Source organism: Ochotona curzoniae, unplaced genomic scaffold (assembly GCF_017591425.1).
Source record: "Ochotona curzoniae isolate NIBS_2020 unplaced genomic scaffold, NIBS_Ocur_1.0 contig_2404, whole genome shotgun sequence".
NCBI lineage: Eukaryota > Metazoa > Chordata > Mammalia > Lagomorpha > Ochotonidae > Ochotona > Ochotona curzoniae.
Window position 1 is genome coordinate 11,907,436 of NW_024465451.1, and position 14,624 is coordinate 11,922,059.

The window sequence follows — 14,624 nt, forward strand, 5'->3', positions numbered from 1 at the left end:
TGTCTTGGTGTGTGTTTCTGAACTAAAACCTGGAAGATATGTTCTTGAGTAAACTACTCATTGTCCCTTTATTCATGAATGAGGCAGCAGTTCGGGGAGTGGGTACCTGCTATTACAGAATGCCTCCAGATAAGTCTGTGTGGAAGCCCCAATCTGCCATATTCCAGGTGGTGGTCTTTGCCAGAAGGTGCTCAGGATTTAAATGAATGACTTGGCATTTGGGGGATTGGTGAGTTAAAATCATTAACTTTGCCAGAAGTCCTTCTAAACTGCTGCAGCAGGGTTTGAGGGAAATTTCACGAAATTATTGCGACCCTGCTTACTGTGATTACAGTGCATGGTGGTCTGTACTGGCCCATTCACTCCCAGCTGATGGTTGTTGAGAAATCCAGTGCTGTACCACAGTAGCTACAGCCCTGTGGTGCCAGCATCCTATATGGGCATTGGTTTCAGTTCAAACATGGAACCCCAGACAAGTTGAGGCTGGCCCATGGCATAGTATATGTTAAGCCTCTCTGTTCTTGCTAGTGTTCCATCTGGAGGGCGATTCCTCATTGCACCACTCCCCGTTGTTTCCCAAAGAAATAGTGGAGGATAAGCCAAGGTATTGGGACCCTGAACACTTCTGTGGAAGACCCAGAAGTGCCAGGCTTCAAATCAGCTTAGTTGTGTTCGTGGAAGCCACTTGGGGAGTGAACCAGTGGATTAAAGATCTCCCCTGGAAATTCTGCTTTCCAGGTTTTTTTTTTTTTTTTAAACAGTATCCAGACTTGAGCCAGCATTCCAATAAGAGATGCAGGCATTCCAAGCATCCGTTTAACCCTGTGCACAGCACTTGCCCCAATAAAACACTTTGAATGCTCTGCAATGTCTTGGGAGATAGAGGAGAAAGTATTACAGATCTTGGATCTGTTTCATGCCCCCTGCAGATCGACACAACAACCAGGGTTGAGCCAGAAGCTTCATTTAGATTTCCCAAGTGGGTTCCAGGGCCCACAGATGCTTCCACTGCTTTTCCCAGGTAATTGCCAGGGGGCTGGATCAGAAACGGAGCTGCTGCTACACAACCGGTGCACACATGGGATACTAGTGGAGCAGGGAACAGCTTTACTCACTACAACAATGCTGAATTACATTGAATTTTTTTTTTCCACTAGGGTGGGCTCTGGAGGCAGCATGATGATTCAACCAGCTAATCCTTTTCCTGCAAGTGCCAGCATATCACTGAACGTCTCAGCTGTTCCATTTTCAACCCAGCTCCCAATTTATACCTGGGATGCAGCGGAGGATGATCCAAAGATTTGGAACCCTGCACCCACATGGGAGACCAGTAGAGCTTCTGGCTCTTGGCTTCAGATTGGCTCAGCCACTGCCATTGTAGTATTTGGGGGATGAACCTGCCTGTTTGTGCCTCTAAATCTGCCTTGGCTACGATGGCAGGCCTCGGTGTCACTGCTGGATTGCCTCCTGAGATTCCCACATCACATATGAGAGTACCTGCTCTGCTTTAAGCCCTTTAAGCTCTGCTGCTACACATCCTAGGAGGCAGGGACTTGAATCTGCCACAGATATTGGAGACCTGGTTAGAGTTTTGCATTCCTGGCCCAGCGCTGGCTATTGTATGCATTTAGGGAGGGAGTGATTTCTGTTCAGTTGTCTGTGTCTCTGACATAGATGGAAACTTTTTTTTTCAATTTTTATTATTTTTGTTTTGATGATCTTTATGTAGTTGATGAGGGCTCAAAGGATCAAGGACTACAGGAAATTGGGTAAGACCATTGTTAATGGAAACAATTTTGTCTTTTCAAGATTTTTTTTATTGGAAAGTCAAATATGCTGAGAGAAGAAGAGATAGATTTCACTCCCCAAGTAACTACAGCAGCTGGAGCTGAGCAAATCCAAAGCCAGGAGCCAGGAACTAAAGGTCTTCCACGTGGGTGCAGGGTCCCAAGGCTTTGGGCCATCCTCGACCGTTTTCCCAAGCAACAAGCAGGGAGTTGGATGGGAAGTGGAGTGGCCAGGATTAGAACTGGTACCCACATGGGATCCTGGTGCGTGCAAGGTGAGGACCAGGCCCAAAATAATTGCTTTTTTTCTTTTTTTTTTTTTATGATTTATTTATTGGAAAGTCAGATATACAGAGAAGAGGAGAGACAGAGGATCTTCCGTCCGATGATTCACTCCCCAAGTGAGCACAACGGCGAGTGCTATGCCGATCCGAAGCCAGGAGCCAGGAACTTCATCCGAGTATCCCACACACACAGGTGCAGGGTCCCAAAGCTTTGGCTGTCCTCAATTGCTTTCCCAGGCCACAAGCAGGGAGCTGGATGGGAAGAGGAGCTGCCAGGATTGGAACTGGCGCCCATGTGGGATCCTGGCGCTTGAGGGTAAGGACTTTAGCCACTAGGCTGCTGTGCCGGGCCTGACTTGATTTTTTTTAAAAGATTTATTAATTGGAAAGTCAGATTTCCAGAGGAGAAACAGGAAGATAATTCCTGTAAGTTCTCTCCCCACGTGGCCGCAACAGCTGAAGGTCAGCCAATCTGAAGCCAGGAGTCAGGGGTTTCTTCCAGGTCTCCCACATGGTGCAGGGTCCCAAGGCCTTAGGCCAGCTTCTACTGCTTTCCCAGGCCACAAGTAGGGAGCTGGAAGGGACTCACAGCCAGGATATGAACCAGCATCCATATGGGATCTTAGCACATGCAAGCCTAGAACTAGCCAGTAGACTACTGCGCTGGGCCCTCTAAATTGATTCTTTGCGTGTGAATTCCAGCATCATATTTCTTTACCTTAGAATTCTCTGTGAAGTTTATGGTGTTCCTTTTTGTATTTTTCCATATGAATTTTGTTCAATTTGCTGAGTCAGTTTTCATTTCTCATTTCTTTAAACATAGCAAGACTATTTTGTTTGTTGGTTAGTTGTTTTTTTTTTTTAATTATTACTTTGGTAATCTACATAGTTGCTTAGGGGAAGATAAAGGGAAAAACCCCACCCAGCCACCCACCCATTCCAGGTCCCTGACATGGGGCATGCTCTGAGGGCACTGCTCAAGTGGTTTTAGTAGTTCAACAGTTCTGAATTGCTGCCAATCTCGCCATTCCAAGCATGACAAAATTTCTCCAGAATCCACTGGCTGGCATAGTCCCTTTAGGGTCCTCTGTTGTAGTACCAGGTGTCCTCTGTAGGCTCGGATGGACCTCCACGTGCACTTGGATATACTGTCTACTGTTGTGTCTGAGCCTCCGAGGCTCATCTCCGACACTTACCCTCCATGGTTGAACCATGGAACCTGCAATTCTCAGGATTGGGGTTCTGGGATCAGTAGTTCATTTGGAGGGATCCCCAAAGAAACTTCGTCTGAGGTGATTCCAGACCTGATTCTTGTGTGTGCATGCCAGCACAGTGTCCAACACCATCTGTCACCCCAATCAGCTTATGCATATGCTGGTGGTTGCAGTTCTGGTTTCAGCCCTGTCTTCCACACAAACCAATGGGTGTTGCCTGCCACACACCAGTGGGAGCTGCAACCTGTAGGCTGGGTTGGACAAGGCTGTAGTATTCACTGGTGAGAACCAGGACTAGGGGGCGAGCCATGCCAGGCTGGGTCAAAGCACCCGCTACCACGTACAAGACACAGGACTGGGAACAGGTCTGGTAAGGGAACTTTGGGGACTCTTCTGTTAGGCTCCTACTGCTAAATGCAAGAACCAGAGCCCGGGGTGGATCGGGCTGGGCTAGGCCCCCATATCTCCTGGTGCATGCAAGAGCCTGAATAGGTGTGGGACAGGATAGACAAGGCCATGGCACCCGCTCATTCACATGAGAACTGGGTCTAGGGACAGTCCATACTGAGCCAGGCTGCAACACTTGCTGGTGAATGCTGAGACTGGAAGCAGGCCATGCCACACTGGGCTGCAGCACCTGCTAGCCCATTAAGACAGGACTAGGAGCAATCCTGGTAAGGAAACTGGGGACTCTCCTGGTAGGTCACTACTTCCCCTGGTGAACATGAGAGCTGGGACTGCAGGCATACCAGGCTGGCTAGAACACAACACCTACCAACGAGATGAGCCAAAACTGGGTGCAAGTCATGTCATACTGGATCACAGCACCTCCTAGGAAGCACAAGTACTAGAGCTTTGAGTGGACCTGGTACAACTGTGGACACTCCTTTAGTAGGCTGCAGCTCCTGCTGGTGAGCACAAAAGCCAGGGGTGGGGGTAGCCAGGCTAGACAAGGCAGCAGCACCCATTGACATATGTGTCAGCCAGATCTAGCAGCAAGTTGGGCTGAGCTAAGCTGCAGCACTCATGGACATACACAAGAGCTGGATGGGATGCATGCTAGACCAGGCTAGGCCACAGCACAAGGCGGCACATGCAAAAGCTGGGATTGGGGTGGGCCTGGTAGGGTTATCAGCGGTTACTTCAACTAGGCCACAGCCCTCACTGGATGGGCTGGCTGGACTGGGCCACAGCACTCATCAGTTCATGTGAGAGATGAGGCTGAGGGCAGAACTGGCCAGGCAGCTGCATCCACTAGTATGTGCATTGGCTGCTGCAGGCGATGAGTTTAACCAGACCCTGCTTTGGCTGTGCACAAGAGTCAAGTCTGAAGCCACTCCAGGCGGGGTTTTCCCAAACTAGACCATTGGCTCAAACCCAGTGACATGGAAAATCACAACATGTATGATCTGATCTCAGAGTACATGTGTCAGGACTGGGTCTCAGTTGCTGGTGCTCATGTAGTAGACAGCATGCCCAGATCCATGCATGAAGGATATGATAGTCAGCTTATCTGGGCCAGCAGAAGGCATTGAGTGCCTTGTCAGAATAGACGGCAGAACAGGTTGGACAACTCTCCTGGCCAAGCTTTGCAGCAAGTGTCTGGGTCTGTGAACGCACTAAGGTGGACCTGGTCACCCAACTGAACTTGGAAAGATTTTTTCAAGTCTGGTGCAACGAAACTGACAATGTCTCAGAGGGTGCTCAAGTAGCACCCTCATCAGGGTCTTTAAGAGGACATCAAATGACCATCCCCCATCCCTGAGTGCTGATGTAGTTGACAGCAAGGAGCATCCCTTCCCATTCCCCCTCTGCACACACAGGAGAAAAAAAAATATGTGTCTCACTCACCTACCTCCATGCTCGACCCTCCCCACCCTAATCAGAGGCCCCATAAGCATGCATGTACCTCAACTATGCAAATAATGTTAAAATAACAGGGCCTGGCACAATGGCGCGGTGGCTTAATCCTCACCTTGCAACTGCTGAGATACCATATGGGCGCTGGTTCATGTTCCAGTGCTGTCCTAATTCCCTTCCAGTTCCCTGTTTGTGGCCTGGGAAAGCAGTACAGGATGAACCAAAGCCTTGGGATCCTGCACCTGCATGGGAGATCTGGAGGAGGCTCCTGTCTCCTGGCTTTGGATAGACTCAGCTCTGACCATTGCAGCCACTTGGGGAGTGGAACAGCAGCTGGAAGATGTTTTCTCTGTATTTTCTTCTCTCTGTAAATCTGCCTTTTCAATAAAAATAAATCTTTTTAAAAAGAGGGGGGGGGGAAAGGAAATTAACTTTTTAAAAAATATTTTTATTTTTATGGAAAAGGCAGATTTACAGAGAGAAGGAGAGACAGATCTTTAGTTCACTGGTTCACTCCAAGTGGCCACAGAGGCTGCAGATGGGACATGAGTCAGCGGCCATATGGAATCCCAGGGCTTTCAAGAGGAGGATTAACCAACCGAGCCATCATGTGGGCCCAGGAAATGAACAACAAAAAAAAAAGACATTTTTCAAAAGAACAGGTTCAAATGGCTAACAGACATATGAAAAGATGCTCAGACTCCCTAGCCACCAGAGAGATACAAATGTAAACCCCATTTGCAACTCCAGTGAGGTTGGCCTACGTTCAGAACTCTACCAACAACACTTGCTGGCGTGGATATGGGGAGAAAGGTACCCTCCTTCACTGCTGGTGGGAGTGCAGGCTAATGTAACCACATGGAAATCAGCATGGAGGGTGCTTAGAGAACTGCAAATAAACCTGCTGTATGATCCAGTTATCCTGCTAGTAGGAATATATCCAAAGGAAATGAAAACTGCATATTAGAAGGGGGATCTATCATCCTATATTTATAGCAAAGCAATCTGCAATAGCAAAGACATGGAAACAACCCAGATGTCTATCCATAGAGGAGTGATTAAAGAAAGTGTGGTACCCCAGCGCCGTGGCCTAGTGGCTAAAGTCCTCGCCTTGAACATGCCGGGATCCCATATGGGCACCGGTTCTAATCCTGGGAGCCCTGCTTCCCATCCAGCTCCCTGCTTGTGGCCTGGGAAAGCAATCGAGGACTGCCCAAAGCTTTGGGACCCTGCACCCACGTGGGAGAACCGGACGAAGTTGCTGGCTCCTGGCTTCGGATTGGCATAGCATCGGCCATTGCAGTCGCTTTGGGAGTGAATCATTGGACGGAAGATCTTCCCCTCTGTCTCTCCTCCTCTCTGTATATCTGACTTTGTAATGAAAATAAATAAATCTTTTAAAAAAAATCAATAACCCTTTCCATACTATTTTTGCTGCAATGCATGAGTTTTTGTATTGTGTTTATTTTCATTCATTTCTTCAAACTAGTTTCTTTTCTCTTGTTAAAATGTTCACTGACTCACAGATCACACAGTAGCATCATTTTCTCCAAGAAGCTTTTGTGTTTTCTTTTTCATTTCTCCATTGACACATTGGTTATTCAGTAGTATGTTACTTAACTCCATGGTGCTGTAAATCTTTCGTTTTATTTTTATTCCTGTTGTTGATTTTGTTTCATGGCTTCTCATTTAAGGGAATGCATAGAACTGTGTAATGGAGACTATCATATCCAGTTGTGACAATACAATGCAGTGTGCATCTCTACTTCCAAATCAAAGATGGACTCCCATTGAAATTGTTGGATATATCCTGACAATAGTGTGCTGGACTGTCTGGCATTGTCTATACCAGCAATGTCAGGACACACTTAAATAATAGAAATATGGACTTATAACTATTCATAAAGCACTATACTATTGTAATAATATGGGGGAAATAAGTTTGAGGGAGGGAATACAGGGCGCGGGGAGGGGAAATCCCAGAGCCTATGAAATTGTACCATAAAAGTAAAAGTAAAATAGAAGAAAAAAAAAATAGAAGATGTCTCTAGTTTTCTCCTTCTGGCACTCTGTCTTAGAAATGAATACATTGGGGCCCGGCGCGGTTGCGCAAGTGGTTAAGGGTCCTTGCCTTGCACTCCCGGGATCCCATATGGGCGCCGGTTCTAATCCCGGCAGCCCCGCTTCCCTTCCAGCTCCCTGCCTGTGGCCTGGGAAAGCAGTCGAGGATGGACCAAAGCTCTGGGAACCTGCACCCGCGTGGGAGACCCGGAAGAAGTTCCTGGATCCTGGCTTCGGATCGGCATAGCATCGGCCGTTGCGCTCACTTGGGGAGCTGGAAGGGAAGCCAGGCTGCTGGGATTAGAACTGGCACCCATATGGGATCCCAGGCGTGCTAGGCGAGGACCTTAACCACTTGAGCCACCGCGCCAGGTCCAAGGAGCATTTTTTTTTTAAGCTTTATTTTTATTTCTTGAAAGTCAGAGTTACTGAGACAGAGATTTTTCAATCACTGGATCACTCCCTAAGTGGCAGTAACAGCCAGAGCTGAGCTGATCCAAAGCCAGAAGCCTGAAGCTTCTTTCAGGTCTCCGAAGCAGGGGCTCAAAGACTCAGCCATCCTAGGATGCTTTCCCAGGCACGTTATCTAGGAGCTGGGTCAGAAGTGGAGCAGCCTGGACTTGAACTGGTGTTCATTTGGAATGCCAGCATCACAGGCAGAAGAGTAGTGTGCAATGCCATGGCACCAGGCCCAAGGAATACACATTTTAGACATGTATGCATTTATCCGAAAGAGTGACAGAGATAGAGGATGGGGAGAAAGAGAAAAAAACCTTGCCCATCTCCTAGTTCATTCCTCAGATGGCTGCAACAGCTAGGCCAGACTGAAGCCAGTAGCCAGGACCTCCATCCAGGTCTCCCTCATGGGTGGCAGGGGACCAAGGCCTTAGGCCATCATATGCTGCTTTCCCAGGCAGATAGAGAATGGGTGAGAAGTGAATCAGTCGGGACTTAAACCAGCTGCTCTCCAGTTATGGGCTTAACCCCCGTGGGCACACTTTCTGATTTGTTCCTTGCCGGAGTCCAGCTCCAGCTGAGTTCGGAACTCGCGAAGGGTGCATGGATGAGGCGTAAAGAGGAAAGAAAGAGACAGACCACTAGGACTTCATGATCATAATGGACGACGCACAAAAGCTGTCCGCTTTATTTATACAAAATCAGTCAAATTCTGGCTCAGACTTTTTACGTCATGACCAAGTGGGTGTTTCTAAGGGTAATTCTGCCATTAGTTTTACCTAAAAACAATAGAAGTTCCTGCTAGGATTCTTATCCTACAACTCAATCTTGTATCACAAAGAAAAGGAGAACTTAAAGATCAAGGAAAGAATGAAAGCCTAAATACAGGTCCCTTGATTAGCATAGGTTCAATGGGGACAGCCAAGACAGTAGGAATGATAAAGGGCCCTTTTTGCAAGATATTGACCTCCAAGCTCAGGCTGAGCAAAAGGTTAACCTCCCAGTAGCAAATGCCAGGATGGATTAAAATTCTTCTGCAGGGTGGTCCAGTGTCCATGCAAAAGAAGGTGGAGCTGCATTCAGGTGGTTGTAGAGACATCTGCCGGGTGGGCCCTGCGGAACAGCGGGAAATTCCTTGCGGCCCTGCCTGCAATAGAACACTCTTCACCCCCTCATGTCCCCCACATCTACTGCACGGACCCCAACAGTTCCTTCACTGGGAGGGTCATTTCTCACTGGACTTCAATGTCTAATTTTTGTCACTACAAAGTTATTTTGTAATTATTCATTAATAAGTTACTCATGTCAGTTGGCATTCTGTTCTAAGGTAGAGCTTTATTATTTAATTGTTCACATCCATATGGGCTAATGGATTCTTGTTTTTGTTGCATGAACAACCACCCATTCAGCACTACTGTCATTTCTTTGAATGCCCGGATTGGTCCGTCTTGCCTCTGACATCTGCATCCTTCCGCCGTGTGTTTAGTACTCACTGAGGCGTCTCTTGCTGTCTGCAAAGCAGCATGCTCCAAGTTTGTTTTGTTCCTTCCCTGCCTCTGCCACATCACGGAGCTCAGCTACCTTTTAGTGCAGAATGAAATTTAGACCGCAAGACATGAATCCTAGGGTTCCCTGCTGTTAGTGGTGTGTCCTTGCAAACAGCTAGGCCTTCCAAAGGGCTGGGCTGGTAACCACATGGGAGTACATGCATCACACGATGTGCATACAAATGCATACACAGATGCCAGTGTGACCTGATATTTAGCTACATCTGTAAAAAACCACGCTGGCAGGGGCGGGGAGGGGGCACTGATTTGCATCACAGCACAGCTCGTATGCCTACCTATGCATGGGTCACCTGGAGAGTTGTTGAACACGGCAGGTTTGAGTCCACTTCCGTTTTTTTGTTTAAAAAGGTTTATTTTATTTACTTGAAGGAAGGGTTATAGAAAGAGAGAAATCTTCCATCTGCTGGTTCATTCCTCCATTTGCTGGCCCATTCCCCCCAATGAACACAACAGCCAGAGCCGGACCTGATTGAAGCCAGGAGCTTCTCATGGATCTCCCAAGGGATGTCAGGGGCCCAAGAACTTGGACCTTCCTCTGCTGCTTTCCCAGGAACATCAGCAGGGAGATGGATCTGAAGTGGAGCAGCCAGGACTCAAACCAGTGCTGATACAAGTTGCTAGTCGTGCAGTAGGTGGATTAACCCACTGTGCCACAATGCCAGCCCCATCTGCTTCACCTGATTCAGCTCCCTGCTAGTGCACATGTCAGTGCAAGTGCTTGACTCCCTGCCACACATGTGGAGTGGGTGTTCCAGGGTTCTGGCCAGCCCTGCCTGTTGAGGCCAAACGGGGAGTGAATCAGAGGGTGGAAAGCTTTTCTCTGTAACTTTGCTTTTCAATAAATAAATAAATCTTAGAAACAGAGAATAAAGGTGAGGTGTCACACAGCCACACAGCACTCACTGGCCTACATATGCATGGGTCACCTGGAGAGCTGATGAGCATGCAGTCTGGCTGCCTAGATCTGGGGTAAGCTCTGGGATTCCACATTTCTAGAAAGTTCCTCAGTGATGCAGTGCTGCTGTGAGAGGGTTTTTCCCCCCTTAGAGTGTATCTCTCTTAACTATGTAAACAATATTAAAAATAAAAAAGGAGCCAGTGCAGAAGCTTGGTACTGGGATCCTCACCTTGTATGCACTGGGATCCTATAAGGGTGTCAGTTGGTTTCCTGGATGCTTCACTTCCCATCCAGCTCCCTGCTTGTGGCCTGGGAAAGCAGTAAAAGACGGTCCAAAGCTTTGGGACCTTACACCCATGTGGGAGGACTGGAAGAGACTCCAGGCTCCTGGCTTTTGGATTGGCTCAGCTCCAAGTGTTGCAGCTGCTTGGAGAAGGAATCATCAGACGGAAGATCTTCCTTTCTATATATCTGACTGTCCAATAAAAATAAATCTTAAAAAAAAGAAAGAGAGAGAAATAATGCATAATCTTATGTTTGGCTGTTTGTTTTCATTGAATCTTCCTGTACCTCCACCATTTTCTACAGTGAATACAATCAAATAATGAAAGTTATAAAAGTAAAGATATAAAAATAAGATTTATTTATTTATTTATTTAGGTGCCAAGATTGTGGCACAAGAGATTAAGCCACTGGCTACAACTCCAGCATCCCGTATGGGTGCCAGCTTGAGCCTGGCTATTCCATTTCCAGTCCAACTTTCTGCTAATGCACCCCAGACGGCAAGAGAACATGGACCCTGGCACACATGTGGGCATCCTGTTGAAGCTCCAGCCTTCTGGCTTTAGCCTGGCCCAGCTTGGTATTGCGTCCATTTGAGGAGTGAACCAACAGATGCAATTTCTCTTTCTCTCTCCCTCTGCCTTTCAAAGAAATAAGTGGTTTAAAAAAAAAAAAAAACATTTAATATGGCTCAGAGTGACGGTTTAATTGGCTAAATCCTCACCTTATATATGCCCATATAGGTGCCGGTTCATAACCAGCTGCTCCATTTCCCATCTAGCTCCTTGTTTGTGTCCTGGGCAAGCAATAGAGGATGGTCCAAAGTCTTGGGACCCTATGCCAGCATGGGAGACCTGGAGGAGCTCCTGGCTTTGGATTAGCTCAGTTCCAGGCATTGCAGTCACATGGAGAGTGAACCAGCAGATGGAAAGTCTTTCTTTCTGTCTCTGCTTCTCTGTGCAAACTGCCTTTCCAATAAAAATAAATAAATCTTAAAGAGATTTATTCATTTGAAAGTGAGAAAGAAATATTCTATCTGCTGGTTCATTCCTCAAATGCAACATCCAGGCTGGGGCCAGGCCAAAGCCCATGAATCTGGAATTCCATCTGGGTCTCCCATGTGCATGTAGGGACCTGAGCACTTGGGTCCTCTTCCCCTTCTCAGGAGCTTGAGCCGGAAGCTGATCAACAGCAGAGCAACCAGTCAATATTCAACTGGCACTCCAAGCTCAGATGTAAGCTGTATCTTAACCCATTGTGTCACAACCCCAGCTCTGGGAGTTGCACTTTGCCTAACAAGAATATCTAGCATGGGTCCAGTGCAATGGACTAGCGGCTAAAGTCCTCACCTTTAGCGCACCAGGATCCCATATGGGCGCCGGTTCTAATCCTGGCTGCCCCGCTTCCCATCCAGCTCCCTGTTGTGACCTGGGAATGTAGTTGAAGATGGCCTTAAAACCCTGGGACCCTGCACCCACATGGGATACCCAGAAGAAGCTCCTGGCTCCTGATTTTGGATTGGCTAAGCTCCAGCCGTGTGGCCACCTGGGGAGTGAATCATCGGACGGAAGATCTTCCTCTCTGTCTCTCCTCCTCTCTGTATATCTGACTTTCCAATAAAAATAAATAAATCTTAAAAAAGTAATATCTAGCATGCAGACATCCCTCAACTTAGAGTGGTACAACTTAAGATTTTTGGCTTTCAGCTCATGTGAGAGTGATATACATTCAGTACAAACTGTGCTTCCCACTTGGAATTTGGATCTCTTCCTGAGTTTGCAGTGCACGGTATGACCGTCAGGGGGTACCCCGACTCCCCATGACCCACCCATCCCCTGCATCATGAGGAAAGTTGGTCATGCTCTGCAGCCTCCTTGTCACCAACGATGCTGGGATGCAGCTGCACGGGAAGTCTGGTGCTCTGGGCCTCGTGTGAGCTGCTGGTGCCCACTTTGAGCTACTCCAAGTGTGCATGCTCAGGGGAGGCACAACTGAGCTGCAGTGTTTTGTGAGTGAAGTGTATGCAACGGGTTCTTAGGATGCTCCCAACCCAGGAGGAGTTTGCCGAGCTGTGTGTCAGTGCAAGGAACATCTGCAGCCATCCTCCCACTGCCCCGTGTCTGAAAGCACCTGTTAAATGGTACAATCAGAAAACACAACCTTAGAGGCATTTTTCATCCCTCATTTATTACTTTTTATTTCATCCGCAACAAACACGTAGAGAGAAGGGTTGCCTAAAGCTTTGAGTGACACCAGCATGTGCCAAGCTTATTTTCTAACCTTCCTGCCTCTTGAGACTTCTATGCCTAGAGCATTTTAAAGCCAATCCAGCCATTGTATCATTTCAGTGTATAGTTTTCCAGGACCCAGAAAAAAAAAAATAACCACAATCAATGAGTCTCAAGTGTAGCAGGAAGCTAGCGTGCGCCATTCAGGTGTGTACCTCCTGGCCTCTTCCCAGCCACGAGATGAGGTTCTGGCAGGCTCCTGCAGTGGCCCTGGGCTCACTCCCCCGGGGCTGAACACTTCCCTTGGCGCTGTGCTCCTTGGCCCTGGGGGCCTTCTTCCAGGGCTGAGCACACAGGCATACTCAGGTTAACATTGTATTTTATGGGCTGCCAATTTCATTCACAACGCACTCTGCTTACAAACAACAAAGGTGTTAGAAGCACATGCTTTGACTTGGAGCCATGTCCTCCTCGGTCTCTGTCCAATCCCGTAGCCCTGGGGTTAGGACAGTGAACAACCAAGCCATAAAACCTGCAAAACTGGCTGTGTGTCTGGTTTGCAGCCCAACTGCCCTTGATCTAGACATTTGGTGGTGCTTGGGGGAAAGGGAGCCCCTTCGCAGGAGAAGCTGGGATTTAGATTTCCCAATTCCTGGAGTTCCAAACTCCATGTTTTTTCCCAGGCTCTCACTGCCCTCACACAATGTGTTTATGTTTGTTTTCACCTTTTTATTTGAAAAGCAGAGAGGCGCACACACTCACACACACACACACACACACACACACACACACACACACGAAAGTCCTTCATCTGCTGGTTCAATCTTCAGATGCTTGCAATGGCCAGAGTTGGGCCAGGCTAAAACCTGGACCCCAGAACTTTTTTTTTTTCCCAGGTAAAACAAGAAAGTTATTTGTTTTATTCTGGGTTCTGGAAGCTCCAATGCTGAGAGGGTGGCAGAGAACCAACCACGTGGTATACCAGCTGCTGCCTCCCAGGGAGCACATCAGCAGGAAGTTGGGAATAGAAGTGGAGCTGGGACTAGAAGCCAGGCACTCCAGTGTGGAACTTGAGTGTCCCACATGGCATTGTAAGTATTGCACCAGATGCCTGCCCCTCCATCTTTCTTCAGTGCATCAATTGGTTGTGTAAATCAGCAAGATCTGCCTTTATCTTCCCCTGCCCCTAATCCCTGGCTACAAGCAGAAAGGGCTTCCCTTAAAGAACAGACTGAAGCCTGCTGCTTCTTGGCTGCCAGGTCCCCTGCCCGTGTTGAGCTGGCCTCTCACAGCCCCTGAAACCCAATCACAGCAGGCAGCATGCTCACTCCCTGACATTCTCCTGCCAAGTCCCCCAGCCTCCGGTACCTCCGCGAACCTGAAATGACAACACACATTTTCCTGTCCAGCTGCTTCCTGACCGAGCCTGCCAAATCCTTGGGGTGGGGAGAGGAGGACCATCTGGCCCTGCTCAGTCATCGCTACGTCACAGGGACTCCCAGGGGCCCACTGAGCCCCAGGTTCCCAAGTCTGCACTGGTCTGGGCCCTTTGGGCTGCATGTGTCATGATTCAAATTCAGAATTCTTTCCTCTCAAAAGGGTGCTGATGTGAGGGATGGGGCCCGGGGCTGCCCCAAGCAGGAGGTTTCACTGCTCTTCTTCACGACCCCAGAGTGGCCCGAGTTGGCCTCCCAGAGGTACCTGTGCAGAATGTACACTGCGGTTCCCAAAGGGCTGCTGAAGCTCGGAGCGGCAGGTGCACCCATGGCGACTCCAGTGTGCACTCAAGGGCAGATGAGAGCCACAGCATTGCAGCGTGCATCGAGCAGGCCACCCCACAGCTCCTTTTGTTGCACCCTCACATCCCTAAGTGCTCTGCAATGAGTGTGACTGTTATCTGGTCCTGCTGGGTTTCCATTGCTTTACCTCTCAGCATCCGGCTGGAGGGAGAAGTTCAGCTGCATCCTTGGGACCCAATGACTTGGT